Raw genomic sequence first — 18061 nt, 5'->3', positions numbered from 1 at the left:
CTTACCGCCGTCTTGTATGGTCCCCGATCATTATCACCCGTGCATGTTAGCCGCCCGTCGACCGTCCGATCATCCATCCAGCGATCCGATGGCCCACGATCCTCCATTCGCGTTCCCTCTTGATAGCCTCCGTAAACTGTTCTCCACCATTTGATTACATGATCCGATGGCTCGTAGTCGCTTCGCCTCTCATCTTCCCATTTCCTCCCTCCATCAAATCTCAGCCATCTGTCAGTTGCATCCAACAGCCAATATTCATTCCCTACCCTCCATTAATTCCCCATGCAGTTATCATGTTTTTAGTCTGTCCCGTACATCCAAGGGAAGAAGGAAATCACCCACCAGCGCTCTTCACAGTTAAATCTTCAACTACCTCATTCAAGAGACAACACGACCAGGGAAAGAGAGTACTGCCACGAGCAGTTGAATTCATTTACCAGTTATGGATTTTTTGTCCCATACAGTACTCCGCCTACTCAAAAAGGACATAAAAGTACCAGAAAGGCTGATTTTGTTCATTAAAACACACATTTTGTAGCAGAGACCCATATCTGATTGTAAATGTGGTTGGTGGTCCATTATGACCCCTCCACGCATAGAACAACAGAGCAATCTTGTAAACAAGATCTATATATACCCAAAAGCAAGATGTAATGATGGTTGTTGAATGTTATTTTGATGTAAAGTTCAACCTCTGGAGATTGTAACTACTGCGATACCTGTAGATTCTGGTCTTCATTTTCAGCTAATGCAAGCTTCTTTTGCTGTCAATTTCTCACTTTCCACTTCTTCTTTGTTCTAAGTTGTGCCTATTATGCATTTTTCATGTAATCTTGATGTTTAGCCTTAGAGGGGCTGTCATCCCACCTCTGTGTTAGATTCTAGTAAGTATTATTGAATGTGTATGCAGGTTTCTGTTGTTTTAATGCCAGAGAGCTGTCATCCTATCTGTGCATTAGGAAATAGATTTTCAAACCTCTTTACTGGTTGTAGCTAGCCATCACAGGGTCCTGTGCATCTGCTGGTGTGATCAGTATTCTCCATTTCCACTAAATCCTCAAACTGTGAGTAATTGGTGGTCTAAAGCCTTGTAGTCTCAGGGTGTTCACCCATGTCTGGGGTTAAGCATAGTAGAAGTGGTTATCTGGCTTGAAATTGCATCATTCCTTCCATTCATCCACCATTTTCCAATAGTTTTGTTGAGTTTGTAATGTTCCCGAGCATCTCTGATATACAACCTAGGAGAGTTTCTTGGGGTGATAACATTAATTGGCGTCGTTGCGAGGGAGAAGAGAATTGAAGCTCAGCTTCCCTAGGAGAACGACACAGTTCCAGATTTTGATGATAGACAAGGTCTGGGCACATTTCTGGTGTTAATCATCTATCTGGCGACTCCACTGGAGGAATACCAACCTTTGGCGACTCCACATTGAAGTTCTGGCTCAGTTTGTGAGACATACTCGAAGAAATCCTCAGAAATCACCAGCTGAATCAATGCCTGACCCAGAGAGGACTGTCAAATTGAAGAAATCATCATAGAAAGGGGCATCAGGATCAGGTAAGCCTAAGAAATCTCATTCATCTCTGAAAGATACAGTTATAGCTAAAGATATACAGTTTGAAGATTTAGAGCCCAGCACTGTTAATAAGGAAATTCCTTCAGAGATTAATACAACCCCTTGTTTAGTTAGTTCCCCTTTGAATATCAGTCCAAATAAAATTTCCCTTACAGCCTATAACATTCCTTTGTCTCTGCCATCCATCACATTGCTTCTTAATTCTCAATCTGCTAGTGTTCCTCCACATATCCCAATCATGGCAGGTCAGCAGGCATCCACGAAGATAGAAAGAATTGTAGCTGCTAGATATGGACCTTTAGTCTTGCCTGTTCCTTTAAATCCTATGCCTGTGGGAGAATATCAGAAATATATGCTTAGGTTCACTAGTACAGAGGGAGTAACAGCAGAAGAACACCTAGAAGCTTTTTACAGTTATGTTGATAATTTAGATATAAGTGAAAATGATGTGTGGATGAGAGTTTTTGTCCAGAGCCTTGATGGAGAGGCTAGGAAGTGGTTCAGAGAATTACCCCAAAGATCTATAACAGATATTGAAGCCTTAGATGATGCATTTTTAAAGCACTAGGGAGATAAAAAAGACTTCTTGTATTATCATACCGAGTTTGGTAATCTGAAGAGGGAAAATGGGGAATCATTGCCTAATTTTAATAAAAGATTCAATCGTATGTATAGTAAGATACCAACTGAGGTAAAGCCTACCTCCACCTCTGCCAAACTCACATATGCCAATGCTTTTGACTTTGATTTCTACCTATTATTGAGAGAAAGAAGATGTGCCACTCTAGCTGATATGTAGGATGCAACTCTACAAGTAGAGTCTAATATTATGGCTACAGAAAAATTAAAGAGTCAAGCTAATAGAAGGAGGCAGAGAGGTCAGGCTTCTACTTCCTCTGCATCATCTTCAGAGCCTAAATTAGATAAAATGACTAAGATGATAGAGTCATTGGTTGTTGAAATTTCTAAGCTAAATGTTGAGCAGAATTCAAGAAAGACAAGGCAGCAGAACACATTTTCTCCAAGAAATCCAAATCCATTCAGAAGAGAAAATGAGCAGTTACAAATAATTCAGAGGGGTGAAGAACCAAAGGAAGATCAGAAAGTTAAAGCTCCTTTCCAAAATGTAGTCATGGAGGAGGAACAATTTGAAGATGAGGATGAAATTCACTGCATGGAAGATAAAGGCAGTGTTGCTTTTTGACATTGGCTACGTATAAAAAATCATTGCTGCAGGAACAATATAGTTAGGAGTGGGACAAAGAAGTTGTTCTACAAAATCAAGAGTGGTAAAGATATAATCTAAGGTCAAATGCAAAAAATTTCAAGGAGAATACTACCCAAAGAGCTGCTGTCCAAACAAAATCACAGAATATCAAGCAGAAAAGACTAGCAGCTGACCCTGTCATCCTCAAAGCTCCGGTTCAAGAGGTAAAAGGTTCTGATAAGTTGCCTTTCTCTTTCAGCTTTGAGTCAGAAGTTCAGAAATTAAAAATATCTATGCCTCTAGTAGAGTTGGTAAAGAGTGAAGTATTTAGAAAGCCTATCCTTGAAGACCTTGAGTTGGAAACCACAAACCTCCACCAACTCTGTCAATTTGCAAGATGACAAACCTGCCATTGTGCTTAGCCCCATGATTGAACCTGCTGATAATAATTCTCCATCGTTTTATGTCTCCTTGACCATTCATGACAAAATCCTCCATAATTGCCTGCTAGATATAGGGGCCAGCCACAATTTGATGCCTAAAGCTGTCATGGAAGAGTTGGGCCTTGACATCACTAGACCATATCATGATTTGTTCTATTTTGATTTAAGAAAGGTGAAATGTTTGGGATTGATCAAAGACCTGGTCGTTACCTTAACTCAGCTGCCAATGAAGAGTATGATGATGGATATTGTGGTAGCAGATGTCCCTCCTAAGTTTGGCATGCTACTGTCCAGAGGATGAATTAAGAGATTAGGTGGGACATTACAGAATGATCTATCTTATGCCACTATCCCAGTTTTTGGAGGGGAAAGCAGGAGATTGTACAAAGAAGCACAGTTGGCATACATCATAAGTGATGAGAAGAATCCTACAAATCATCCCATATATGCAGTGGACACTGATTTTGGAACATGTATTCTCCAAATAGAAGAATCTCATAAGGCCTCAATGCAGCTGAGGAAACCAACAAATCAAGTTGAAGAAGAACAAGGAAGTCAGGTTCGGGAGATGTTCTTTGATGGAGCATGTTCCAGGGAGACTGCAGGAGCAGGGGTGGTGCTAGTATCTCCAAAACAAGAAAGCATTCAACTATCTTTTTAGTTGGCTTTTCAAGTCACAAACAATATAACAGAATATGAAGCTCTTCTATTGTGTCTTAACGCAACAAAAGACAAAGGAATCAGAAGCATAAAAGTATTTGGAGATGTTGATTTGATCATTCAGCAAGTAAATAAAACATTTCAGGCAAAGCACCCAAGGTTAAAAGTGTATGCAGATGAGGTATGGAGAATCAGAGATTATTTTGATTATTTCTGTATTTCATATATCCCTAGAGCCAAAAATCAGCTTGTTGATTCCCTTGCTATGTCTGATAGCATGTTTATCCCTCCCATGCCTCCTAGACTAGTTTATGAAGTGCAAATGAAATACAGACCATCCTTGCCTGATAATGTCCAGCATTGGAAAGTTTTTGATGATGATGATGAGATAAATAGGTTTCTTCAAGTCATTGATGAGTTTTCTAAAATGAAAATTGATCAAGATAATGAAGCCTTGTTAGAAAGCCCCAAATCCCAGCTTAGAAATAAAATTGGTAAAGACAGCATTGTCCAGCTTCCTAGTAATCATATTCCTAAGGGTTTAATTCGTCTAGAAATACTGTTTGACCAAAATAATGTACCTTACAAGGCTTCCCAAAAAGAAGACCAATCTGCAGCCTGTAAGCATGATATAAGAAGTCATGCTTAGCCTAGATACATACATCTGTCCACTCATCTATCTGCTGATCAAAGTGCTGAATACCGCAAATTAATGAAGCAATTTGTTGATGTGTTTGCCTAGGAGTATAGTGACCTGAAAACTTATGATAAAAAGATAATCCAGCATAAAATCCCTCTGGAGAAAGACACCATTCCTTTCAAATAGAATCTGAGACCAATAAATCCTATGCTTCTTCCTCTAATTGAAAAAGAAATTAAAAAAATTATGGCTACTAAGATTATTGTTCCTCTTAGATATTCCAAATGGGTAGTCAATCTAGTAGTGGTGAGGAAGAAAAGTGGAAAAATCAGACTATGTGTTGATTTCAGAAACTTGAACAAGTGTTCAAAGAAAGACAATTATCCTCTACCAAAGATGGAGCATTTGTTGCAAAAGGTCTCAGGAGCCAAAGTAATGTCTTTCTTGGATGGTTTTTCAGGATTTAATTAGATTTCTATGCACACAAATGACCAAGAGAAGACTGCATTTACCACTCCTTGGGGCACGTTTATGTATGCTAAGATGCCTTTGGACTGATGAATGCTAGAGAAACCTTTCAGAGAGCTATGGATATAGCATTTGTAGGAGAGAAGGATAAATTTGTCCTCATCTACCTTGATGACATTACAGTTTACTCCATCAGCCATCAAAATCATTTGCAGCATTTGAAAAAAGTGTTTCTAAAGTGCAGAAGATTTGGGATTTCAGTCAATCCTAAAAAATCACAATTTGCTTTAGAAGAAGGCAAGCTATTAGGACATGTTGTTTCTGCTGTAGGTGTCTGAATTGACTCAGAAAGAGTAAAAGAAATATAGACTTTGTCTGTCCCAACATCCAAGAAAGATATCCAATCCTTTTTGGGCAAAATTAATTTTGTAAGGAGGTTTATCCCAAACTTTGCAGAATTGGTGAAGCATATTACCTCCATGTTGAAGAAAGGAGCAGAGGTTAGGTGGACTGATGCAACAAGAAAATCATTTGAGTCTATTAAAAAAGCTATTATGGAGGCTCCCACATTAACAAGTCTAGATTACAGCAAGGAGTTCCATGTATTCTCATTTTCCTCTGAAGACACCATTGCTACAGTTTTATTGCAGGCAGATGAAGAAAGTTCAGAACATCCAGTAGCATTTTTCAGCAAGAACTTGAGGGATGCCGAACTGAGGTATGATATTATAGAAAAGCAGGCATATGTTCTTATTAAATCCTTGAAAGATTTCAGAGTTTATATCTTGCATTCAAATATAATTGCATATGTACCCTTTATTGCAATAAAAGATGTCTTAACACAACCTGATGCTAATGGAAGAAGGGAAAAATGGATTACAAAGATGATAGAATTTAATATAGAATTAAAGCCCACCAAACTTGTCAGAGGTCAGGGTCTTGCCAGGTTGTTAGCTGAAGAAAATTGCCGATCTTTGGACATTGATTCCTGTGCACAATTGCATAAATTTGTCAGACAGATAAAGAAGAGGGAGTAGCTGAACTAGGTAGAGAGCAGTCAGCGGCAGAAAATATAGCTTCTTGTGAGTGGTATTCTACAATAATTAATTTCTCGCTAAAGTTAGAAATCCCTTCAGGATTTACTCAAAGTCAACCCAGGACTATAAAGCTTAGGGCAGCTAAATATTGCATTAATATAAATTTTCTCGACTGGAGGGACCCATCTGGAGTACTTTTAAGGTGTCTGGGAAAAGAACAATCAATAGAAGTCATGCAGCAATGTCGTTCCAGCATGTGTGGAGATCATCATTATTGGAAGACTACAACCCATAAGATTCTCAGAGCTAGGTACTATTGGCCCACTTTATTTTCTGATGTGTTTTTTTTTGTTAAATCATGTGACAAGTGCCAAAGATTTGAAGGAAAGAAGAAATTGAAGTCCCTGCCCCTAAAACCAATACATGCAAAAGGACCTTTTCAACAGTGGGGCTTGGATTTCATTGGAGAAATCAATCCACATTCCAATGGCCAACACAGGTGGACATTAGTAGCCACTGATTATTTCACTAAGTGGATTGAAGCAGTCCCTACCAGGAAGGCTGATCATAATGTGGTCATGAAGTTTTTGACAGAGAATATCTTCAGTAGATTTAGTTGTCCACATAAATTAGTCATAGACAATGCAGCAACCTTCAGGGCAAAGGAATTGGTGGAAATGTGTGATTCAATGGGTATTAAACTTGTTCATTCCACCTCATACTATCCTCAAGGTAATGGTCTAGCAGAATCCTCTAATAAAAGCCTGATAAGGATAATTAAGAAGCTGTTAGAGGACAACAAAAAGAATTGGGATTCAAAGCTCAAGTATACACTGTGGGCTGACAGAGTGACCATTAAGAAATCCATAGGCAATTCTCCTTTCAAGTTGGTAAATGGCACTGAAGCTGTATTCCCAATTCAGCTAACTCTCCTTGTGGCAAAATTCCTTCAAGAAGAGCAGAATGAGGAAGAAGAAATGGCAAAGAGGATCACTGATTTAGTAGAGGTGCATTAGATTAGAGAACAACTAGTTGAAAAGGCTGCAGCCCATCAAAAAAAGATCAAGGATGCCTTTGACAAGAAGGCAAAAACAGACAATTTTTAGGTTGGTGACTTAGTTTTGAAATGGGATGCACTAAAGGAAGAGAAAGGAAACCTTGGGAAATTTTATGCTTTCTAGACAGGGCCTTTCATTATTTCACAGATTTAGGGGAACAACACCTTCATACTGAAAAGTATGGGAGGAGAGACAGTTTTTTATGGCCCAGTTAATGGGCGTTTTCTAAAGAATTATGTTGTTTAAGGTCTTTGGCCTTAAAAGTTGTAAATATTTTGTTTTTATCAGTTTTGTATAGGCAAAGTAGACTCCATGCCCAATGGAACACTAGGAATTTTGGCTAATTTGTTTTCAACTGGAAAGGAAACTCTCTGTAGGTTCTTGAGACCTCACAGGGAGCATCTCATCCCCAAAAGGAGCCAGTGTTAGCTTTGTTGTATATTTCGGTATTTGCTGGGTCAAAGACACAGTGGCAGTGTTGTTTTGTGCCTGAGGGAGCTCGCAACAGTTTATTTGATCCTTTTCCCCTTCATTTGCTTTATACCCTTATAACTCCTGCCACCCCTGTTTTCCTCCGTTTTGCTATGAATTTCTCCATAAATCCCTGAAATCCATCGGAGCCCCATTTCAGCTTAGCCCCGGGTGCTTATGGTGTTGAACCCATATAACCGTGCACAAACGAAAAAGTCCCCGGCCCACGGCTTACCCAGTCACATCACTACTGTTAACCCTTTATCTTTTTCTGTCGTCCGATTATACATCCCGCGCGATCCAACGTTATACGCTATTCCCGATGCCGAAATCCACATGTCCGATAGCCCACGGGGAAAGCAGTTTTCTCACTGGACTCACCTGCCACATGTCGCCATTAGACTGGATCGCGCCCCCGCATATGGAAACCGCTCACCTTTGATAAGCGGTGTTGGGAAACCGCTTACTGCCCTCCTGTATGGTCCCCGCTCATTATCACCTGTGCATGTTAGTCATCTGTCTACCGTTCGATCGTCCATCCCGCGATCTGACGGCCCATGATCCTCCATCCGCTTTCCCTCCCGATAACCTCCGTAAACTTTCCCCACTGTTCAATTACATGATCCGATGGCTCGTAGTCGCCTCGCCTTGTGTCTTCCCATTGCCTCCAGCCATCAGATCTCAGCCATCCGTCAGTTGCATCCAACGGCCAATATTCATTCCCTACCCTCCATTCGTTCCCCATGCAGTTATCAGGTTTTTAGTTTATCTCGTGCATCCGAGGGAAGAAGGCAATCACCCACTAGCACTCTTCACAGTTAAATATTCAACTACCTCATTCAAGAGACAGCACAGCCAGGGAAGGAGAGTATTGCCTCGAGCAGTTGAATTCATTTACCAGTTATGGAGTTTTTGTCCCATACAGTACTCCGCCTGCTCAAGAAGGACATCAGAGTACCAGAAAGGCCGATTTTGTTCATTAAAACACACAGTTTATAGCAGAGACCCATATCTGATTGTAAATGTGGTTGGTGGTCCATTATGACCCCTCCACGCATAGAATAACAGAGCAATTTTGTTAACAAACTCTATATATACCCAAAAGCAAGATGTAATGAGGGTTGATGAATGTTATTTTGATGTAAAGTTCAACCTCTGGAGACTGTAACTACTGCAATAACTGCAGCTTCTGGTCTTCATTTTCAGCTAATGCAAGCTTCTTTTGTTGTTAATTGCTCACTTTCCACTTCTTCTTTGTTCCAGGTTGTGCCTGTTATGCATCTTTCATGTACTCTTGATGTTTAGCATTAGACAGGCTATCATCCCACCTCTATGTTAGATTCTAGTAAGTATTATTGAACGTGTATGCAAGTTTCTATTGTTTTAATGCCAAAGAGCTGTCATCCTATCTATGCATTAGGAAATATATTTTCATACCTCTTTACTGGTTGTAGTTGGCCATCACAGGGTCCTGTGCATCTGCTGGTGTGATCAGTATTCTCCATTTCCACTAAATCCTCAAACTATGAGTCATTGGTGGTCTAAAGCCTTGTAGTCTGGGGGTGTTCACCCATGTCTGGGGTTAAGCATAGTAGAAGTGGTTATTTGGCTTGAAATTGCATCATTCCTTCCATTCATCCACCATTTTCCAACAGTTTTGTTGAGTTTGTAATGTTCCCGAGCATCTCCGATATACAACCTAGGAGAGTTTCTTGGGGCGATAACAACTGGATATAGGAAGCAATTCAATTCCTTGGCTATCTTACAATGAATAAAATTATGGGTATTGCCCGAATCAATCAACACTATTGCCTTTTTCTTCTTGATATGTCCTTCTCTCTTGATAGTTTGAGGAGTGGTAATTCCAGCCAATGCATTATAAGATATTGTCATATTAATTTCTTGATGCTCGATGTGATATTTCTCTTCTTGAGCCTTTTTCTTCTTGATATGTCTTCTACCTTGAGAGTTTGAGGAGTGGTAATTCTTGTCAATGCTTTACAAGATATGGTCAAAATCATTTCTTCTTTCTCTGGGGTTGGTTCCTGGAGTATATCCTCTTCTTTTGACGTTTCTTGATCATTTTCTTCCTCTTCTTCACAATCAATGTAAAATAATTTATTCTCAACACACTTATGACCTTTAATATATTTGTTATCACAATTGTAATAAATCCATTTTGCTCTTTTTTCTTCCAATTGTTGTGGTGTCAGCCTTGTAAGTTGTGGAAGGCTAGGAGAAACAACACTTCCATTTTTATAGTTGTGAGAAGTATAAATCCTTGTTGCCAAAATTTTGCTTTCCACCTTTCTTTCCAACGTGAATGCCTTCTCCAATGAATCAGGTTCCCAAAGACAAACCTCATGTTGAATGTTATCCTTTAAAGTCCCTATGGAGACATAAATCCTCTGCTTATCTAGAATATCAATTTCCCTTATATTCAATTTTTTAAAGTTCTCAATGTGCTCTACCATTGACCATTTTTTTTTAGATTTATCAATTGGCTATAGAAGGTGTTGCTCTTTGTATCCTCATAATGTGCTATCAATTCCTCCGTGAAAATTCACCACATAACAAGTGGTTTATGAGAACAAAGCCCTTTATACCATAAAAATTGATATGGTTCTAAATATGAAGATGCACTATGTACCTTTTGTAATAGTTGCACCTCATGTAGATCAAAATATTTCTCCATCTGTAGTATCCAATTTACCAAATCCTTGCCATCAAACTTCCTCATATCACCTTTTCTTGATTTTAGGAGCTCGGTCTTGAAACCACTATAACTATGTAATTTCAGATCTCCAAGTTCTAAAATTGTGTTCTGCAGTAGCCCTTTGCTTTCTCTTTCTAACCCCACAATTCTGATCAAGATTGGATTCTTCAAGGGAGAGTTATGTCAAATCTCCCATGATGACCTGATTATAGACTAGTTCAGTATAGCACACTTGTACTAAGTGGTACGTGTCAATGTTTCAACCTTAGGATCTGGAAAATATACACAGCAAACTAAAGTTTGTCCTATTTCTGTAACTTCTTACGAAATTTCAATATGATGCTTAGAGAGAAAGTTATGATGATTTTCCCAAGGTCACTTGTTTAGAATGTAATTCGGGAGTCTACAAAAACCCTAACTTCCTTAGACTATATCTCCGAGAATATAGTGATACAAGATCTAAAATTTAGATCCAAGCTTCACCAAGATTTCGGTTCAAATGGGTTTTAAATTCAGAGCCTGAACCTTCGTAGAAAACATATTATAGCAAAAAGTCCACGATGACCTGTTTGAGATGAAATTATGGAGCTTGCAAAAGCCCTAACTTCCTTAGATCATATCTCCAAAAATATAGTGACACAAGCTCTGAAATGTGGACCCAAGGTTCATCGTGATTTTGTCTCAAATGGTTTTTTTTTCTACTTCCAAAACATTGCAGAAACAAATTTATAGTGAAAATTCTACAGTGACCTATTTGGAGCAGCAAAACCCTGGAATCCAAAGCTCTGATATGAAATGTTATGAAACTAGCTCACAAAAAGATAGAAAAGAGAGATAAACGCCTTAGAATTCAGCCTCTTCGAGGGGGAATCCTCCTTTACACTACACAAATGAACAATTCTTGGATGATACAAATGACAATACCTCCTTTCTATATATAGAAGTCTAAGGGGTCATAATATAATCAGAGTTGACCTAACAATAATAATGTAAGGGAACAATAATAACAATAGTGGGCTTCTATGGGGCATAATAATAACAATATGGGGACTACATGGGCACAACAATATAATAAGGGGGTTGTACTAATAATAATAAGGGGTTACACTAGTAGTATAGGGACCTAACATTGTCTAAATTAGAGGATAGTTAGGGTATGTGGAAGCTTGACGACCCTGCTGTGTGGACCCAAGAATTGGTGAAGTGCTTGGAGGCTTTAGAAAATAAAATCGCACAAGCCGTCGACCACTGGATCAATCATATTCTAGGAGGATTCAACAATAAATTTGTGATTGATACATCCATCAGCCATAGTGAAGTAGAGTGAAGGTTCCTCAAAGGACAAAGAGGTAAGTACCTGAAATCTCTGAAGACTTGGGTTAAGATGCTAATGTGCGAAAAGTGGGTTATGCCTTTAAATTGATGTTTGCGACTACGCGAAGTGGGAGAGAATTCGGAAGGAACAAAGAATCAGGTTCTGAATATAGTCCATTTTTAGGATCTTCTGATAGTGATGACGAAGGAAATATTATGAGAACACCGTGAAGTGCACTACAACTTGTGAGTTAGGGTATCACAGGAATATCTCATCCAAATACTCCACCTTTGACTCCACCTCTACCTCACACACATACACCTACACCTCCACCTCTACCTCCAACCCCACCTCCATAATTTAATATGGTGAAGACAATGAATTTTCATGTGTTTAAGGGTGGGGGAATTGAAGACCCAAAACAATTCTGGTTTGTTGTAGATGTTTTATGGATGGCACAACAAATCACTGATGAGAATATGAAGAAAGTGTAGCTAGTCATAATGCTATAGGACGAAGCGTTGAGTTGGTAAATCAAGTTTTGCATAGACAGGCCCACTGCGACTATGCCAGAGACCCAGGAAGTGATGAATAGTGAATTCAAGAAACCCAAATCTTAGGCTCAGTATGTAACCATAGAGCAACGATCAAGGAAGGGATGGACACATTAGACACAATAGTCAAGGACTACACAGACTTATTCGAGTAGGCCATGGAACTCTGGACATCTCTGTAGGACAACCCCACTCTATAGAAGATCGACACTGACATTAAGGAGAAGCAACAATTCTTTGATGGAGTAAGGTAAACTGTGCACACTTTGGCACCAGTCCAACACTTTGCACACTTACGGGAAGGAAAGCAGCTGTAAACATAAATTGAAGAGTTGCGCTGGAAAGAGGCCATCTTGAGGGCCAGAACACAACCTTGGATGGAGGAAGCAAGCCATCTCACTCTATCAATTCCAACCAAGTTAAAGGGCATCCAATAGACATAGAGAACAATGGGCCTCATGGTTGAAGGCCCTACTATAGAGAAGCTCGTCGAGGAAGTATAGCAGGCAACTATGCAAGGCACAACTGATTTGTAGGTTCTGAAGATGGAGTTCCGCAAACTCTAGGAAAAGATTGCAGCATGAGTCAAGTTAGTCGATGATGAGTCACCAAATTTTTTTGGGGGCCTATTGGGATGGGATCCCTGGGGTAAATTTTGGTACATTTTGTAATTTATTTTTGTAAATATGTAAAGTCTCCACGAAATGTGGAAGTGGAACACGAAGATAGTCAGAGAAAAATGGGATTTAGTCCCTTAGGTGGGTAGGTGATAGGAAGGTTTTGAGACCTGCCAATGGTCCGTGGACCATGGTATTGTAGAAACAAAGATATAAATAGAATATTGATAGCGAGTGTAAGCGATAATTTAATTGAGAAGAATCTTTGTAAGGGAAAGCAAGCTAAGGTAGGAAATGTCTGTTTCCTATACTTAGGCAGAAGGGGAAGGCTCCTATAGATGAGTGCGTGAAGACCTTGGTAAGTCCGCAGGCTAAGTGCGCAAGGAAAAGAAGTCTATATTTGAAAGATCATACTTAATACAGACAGTTTTGAGTCAATTTTGATGCATTTGTGTATTATTTCTTACTTCTGCAAGTTTCTATATTTTCGCTCTGTGTTGAAATTGATATGAATTAATGCTTATCTGGTGCACAAAAGTAATAGATCAGTAATATGTATTCATGTTATGAATTATTGAAGGCCTTCGCGAAGATCTAAACACTAGTTAATTGAATCTACTGTAATCATCTATTTCGAAAGGGTTAGGGTTCACAAAGATATATCTAAGCCCTAGGAACCAAAGGAACCTATCACATTGACCTTTGGATGCAAAAACCTACTTCTGTCATCCCCAATACTACTTCAGGTGAGACTGTAGCCTACATTATGCAGGTTGTTATTGAAAGGGCTAGCAGTTAGAGTTTTGTTGGTTAGTGGAGCTAACGTTGAACCTAGGTCAGGCCCCATCAAGCCAATAAATAGTTTTGTTGTCGGGGCTGGGATATTTCTAAAGGGATGTGTGATAAGTGGTTGCCCACTAAGATATAAATTGAGAAGTGGATCGATCGGAAATGGAACGTGTTTACAGCTCAAGAGAACATAAATCCGCGCTTGTCAAAGGAAGAGTGGATGAATAGATACCTATATATAGATGAATATGAAATATTCTTCTGTGAATTGCATGAGTGGTTGTCCAAATTAGCGGATATTCAAGGTAGGTGGAAGCTTGATGACCCTGTTGTGTGTAGCCCAGAACTGGTGAAGTGCTTGGAGGCTTCAGAAAATAAAATCATTTGGGTTGTCGACCATTGGATCAATCATATTCTAGGAGGATTCAACATTGAATTCATGATTGATACATCCATAAGCTATAGTGAAGCAGAGCAAAGGTTCTTCATAGGGATAAGAGGTAAGTACTTGAAATCTCTGAAGACTTGGATTAAGATGTTATTAAGCGAAAAGCGGGTTATGCATTTAAATTGATGTTTGGGACTACAAGAAGTGGGAGAGAATTCAGAAGGAACAAAGAATCAGGTTTTGAATATAGTTCGTTTTTAGGATCTTTTGATAATGATGATGAAGGAAATATTATGAGAACACACGAAGCACACTACAACTTGTGAGTCAGGGTATCGCAGGAATACCTCATCCATCTACTCCACCTCTGCCTCCACCTCAGCCTCACACACCTACACCTACTCCTCCACCTCTACCTCCAACCCCACCTCCATCATTTAATATGGCAAATACAATGAAGTTGCATGTGTTTAAGGGTGGGGGAACTGAATACCTTGAACAATTATGGTGTGTTGCAGATGTTGTATGGACAACACAAAAAATCATTAATGATAATATGAAGAAAGCGCAGCTAGTCATAGCACTACAGGACAGAGCGCTGAGTTGGTACTTCAATTTTTGCACAGATATGCCAACTGTGACTATGCTAGAGACCCAGCAAGTGCTGAATAGCGAATTTAAGAAGCCAAAATCTCAGGCTCACTCTGTAACCACGAAGCAGAGATCAAGGAAGGGATGGCCACATTAGATGCAATAGTCAAGGCTTGCATAGACTTATTTGAGCAGGCCATGGAACTCTGGACATCTCTGCAGGAGGACCCCACTTTGTAGAATATAGACACTGGCATTAGGGAGAAGCAACAACAGTTTGATGAAATAAGGTCGACTACGCACACTTTGGCACTAGTCCAACGCTTCGCATGCTTACAGGAAGGAAAGAAGCTGCAAACAGAAATTGAAGAGTTGTGCCGGAAAGAGGCCATCTTGAGGGCCAGAACACAGCCTTGGACAGAGGAAGCAAGCCAGATCACTCTGTCAGTTCAAACCATGTTAAATGGCATCCAACATACACAGAGAACAATGGGCCTCATGATGGAAGGCCCTACTACTGAGAAGCTCATCGAGGAAGTATAACAAGTAGCTATGCAAGGCATAACTGATTTGTAGGTTCTAAAGATGGAGTTCCGTGAACTATAGGAAAATATTGCAGCACCAGTCAAGTGACTTGAGGAAGTGTCACAAAATTGTGTTGGGGGCCTGTTGGGATGGGGTCCTTGGGGTAAATTTTGGTACATTTTGTAATTTCGTTTTGTAGATATGTAAAGTCTCTACGAAATGTGGAAGCGGACCGTGAAGATAGTCAAGAAAAAGGGGATTTAGTCCCTTAGGTGGGTAGGTGATAGGAAGGTTTTGAGACCCACCCATGATCCGCGGACCATGGTATTATAAAATAAAATATATAAATAGAATATTTATAGCAAGTGTAGGCCATCATTTAATTGAGAAAAATATTTGTAAGGGAAATAAAGCTAAGGCAGGAAATGTATGTTTCCTATACTTAGGCGAAAGGGGAAGGCTCCTGCAGCTGAGTGTCCAGAGACCTTGGTAAGTCTGCAGGTTGAGTGTGCAGGGAAAAGAAGACTGTACTTGAAATATTATACTTAATATAGACAGTTTTGAGTCAATTATGACGCATCCGTGTTTTATTTCTTACCTCTGTAAGTTTCTATATTTTCTCTTTGTGTTGAAATTGATATGAATTAATGCTTATCTGGTTCATGAAAGTAATAGATCAGTAATATTTATGCATGTTATGAATGATTAAAGGACTTCACGGAGATATAAAAACTGGTTAAGTTAATCTACTATAATCACCTATTTCGAAAGGATTAAGGTTTGCAAAGATAGATCTAAGCCCTAGGGACCAGAGGAACCTATCACATTGACCTTTGGAATCAAAAACTTGGTTTTGTCATCCCCCATTAATTCTTTGGGTGAGACTATAGCCTACGCTATGCGGGTTGTTGTTGAAAGGGCCAGGAGTTAGGGTTTTGTTGGTTGGCACAGCTAATGTTGAACTTGGGTCAGGCCCCATCAAGCCAACATTTCATCAAGACTTTGATAGGCATGATTATCAAGATGTATGTAATAGGATTGATCTCATCATAATGAAATACGGTGAATCCATAGAGGACTTTCTTAATTATTTTCTTCACCTTTCCTATGAATTTCCTGAGGGAGTGATTGGTTCAAATTTTAGCATGGACAAATTTCAGAGTTTGGTTCTACCTACCTTGAAATATTTTGAATTTGGACCCTCAAATGATTCTTCTCTACCAACTTATGTTGATCATGAGACACCCCAAATTTGTGAGGAGAACCTATTATTCCTTTTGTTCCTTGTCCTCCTCCTTTTCCAGTACCAATTTGGCTGCCTTCTTGTGATGATGTTAAAATTGGCTAGTATGGAAAGCAAGTTGTGGACCCACCTCTTACACTTTCATCCCATTCTCATTCTTTATATCATATGAGGGATAAATTAGAATGGTTCAATAACTACAAGGAGGATGAGGTGAAGGTTGATCCTAAATTTTTCCAAGATCACATCAATATGTATAAGTCCAATCTTGAATCTGATCCAAATGAACACTTGATTTCCTCAAGTGATACCCTTCAACCTCTACTATCATTGTCTCATGATAGCTTATTTAATGATTTGCTCGCCCCACCTAATTCAACTCTTATGGATGTTCAATCTCTTGTTTCAAGAAGTGATCATATACATGGTAGTTTCATTTCACAGGTATAGGAGAAAAGTGGTGAATATGTGTTTCATTTTTCTTCCCTCTTTCAGCATGACAATCTTGCATTTCTAGTTGATCATTGATCTCACAATCTTGATAACCTATAAAATGATTCCATATCCTTCATTAAAGTTGACACTTTTGACAAACATCACCATGAAATCCATGTTTCCATTATCACATGTCGTGATGGATATCCAAATACATCGAACGAGATATTTCCTTCTTCTAATCACTTGGATGTGTATGGTATCGATTTGGAATCTACTTCTCACAGTTTGAAATCTTCATTTATGGGATGGGATACTCTTTCAATATGGAATGATTATGTGATTTATGTGATTCATGCATATTCATATGTCAAATTTGAAGAAACAAATTGTTAGACTTTTGAATCTTTGGTATACCTTGTTGATGAAAACCAAGGTCAATCTGAATGTTACACTAGTATGAATGTCTTCAATCATTATGATGATGAAAATAATCTCTTACAACATAACATGAATGTTTATCCATTGTTCTTGCAAACTCAATCTAATTTAGTTACAACTAGTGTTTCTCCTCCCAAGTCTTTTCATCTTTCCTCACCTCTAACAAACTATTCATTGTGCCCAAATGTGTTTGATGGGTTTTTTGGACCAGAAGCTTCTCTTAAATATTTGGATCTTTATTTAGTTAGTCATGGTTACAATTAGGTAAATGATGGTGTGATTATACCATCAAAGGATGAAAAGCTTGAATCTAGTATTCATGATTTCTTCAATTGTAAATATTTTATAAGTCAGGAGGAAGATGTTACAGTTTTGAACAATCAAGGGAGTTTTCCAACTGATGTACCACAATTATCTATCCATCAAGAATATGATATGTTTAGTCTTAATTCTGATCAAACTAATGGCATTAATAGTGTTTTCAATGATACATCTGATGATAGTGGTGCATATTTACCTGTTGATTTTTCTAAGCCACCCAAATTCAATGATCCACCGTCAGAAAGCTCAAAGACCGATTAGGATGTCAAGTCACGTCAACCCATGCTGATGGTTATGTTAAGTTCTTGTAGTCTTATTGAGATCTATATACTAATATGGATCCATATTTTCATGCATAACTCTTTCCTCAACATTTTTCCACTAGAAGTGAACTCATTCTCAAAGGACTTTCAATGTTTTCAAGCTAATCCTCTAAATCTCAAGATAGATTTTTTTATCAAATCGAAGATTCTTGTTTGGTTAATTCTTCATCATGAAAATCCCTTGCATTGCACCCAAGGTTGGAGAGCATATATTTTGTGGATATACACATTTTCAAACCCGG

Source organism: Pinus tabuliformis, chromosome 3_2 (assembly GCF_031772625.1).
Source record: "Pinus tabuliformis cultivar Carrire ecotype Pingquan chromosome 3_2, CPIR1, whole genome shotgun sequence".
NCBI lineage: Eukaryota > Viridiplantae > Streptophyta > Pinopsida > Pinales > Pinaceae > Pinus > Pinus tabuliformis.
The sequence above is the reverse complement of the archived record's forward strand: the minus strand, read 5'-3'. Positions refer to the sequence as shown.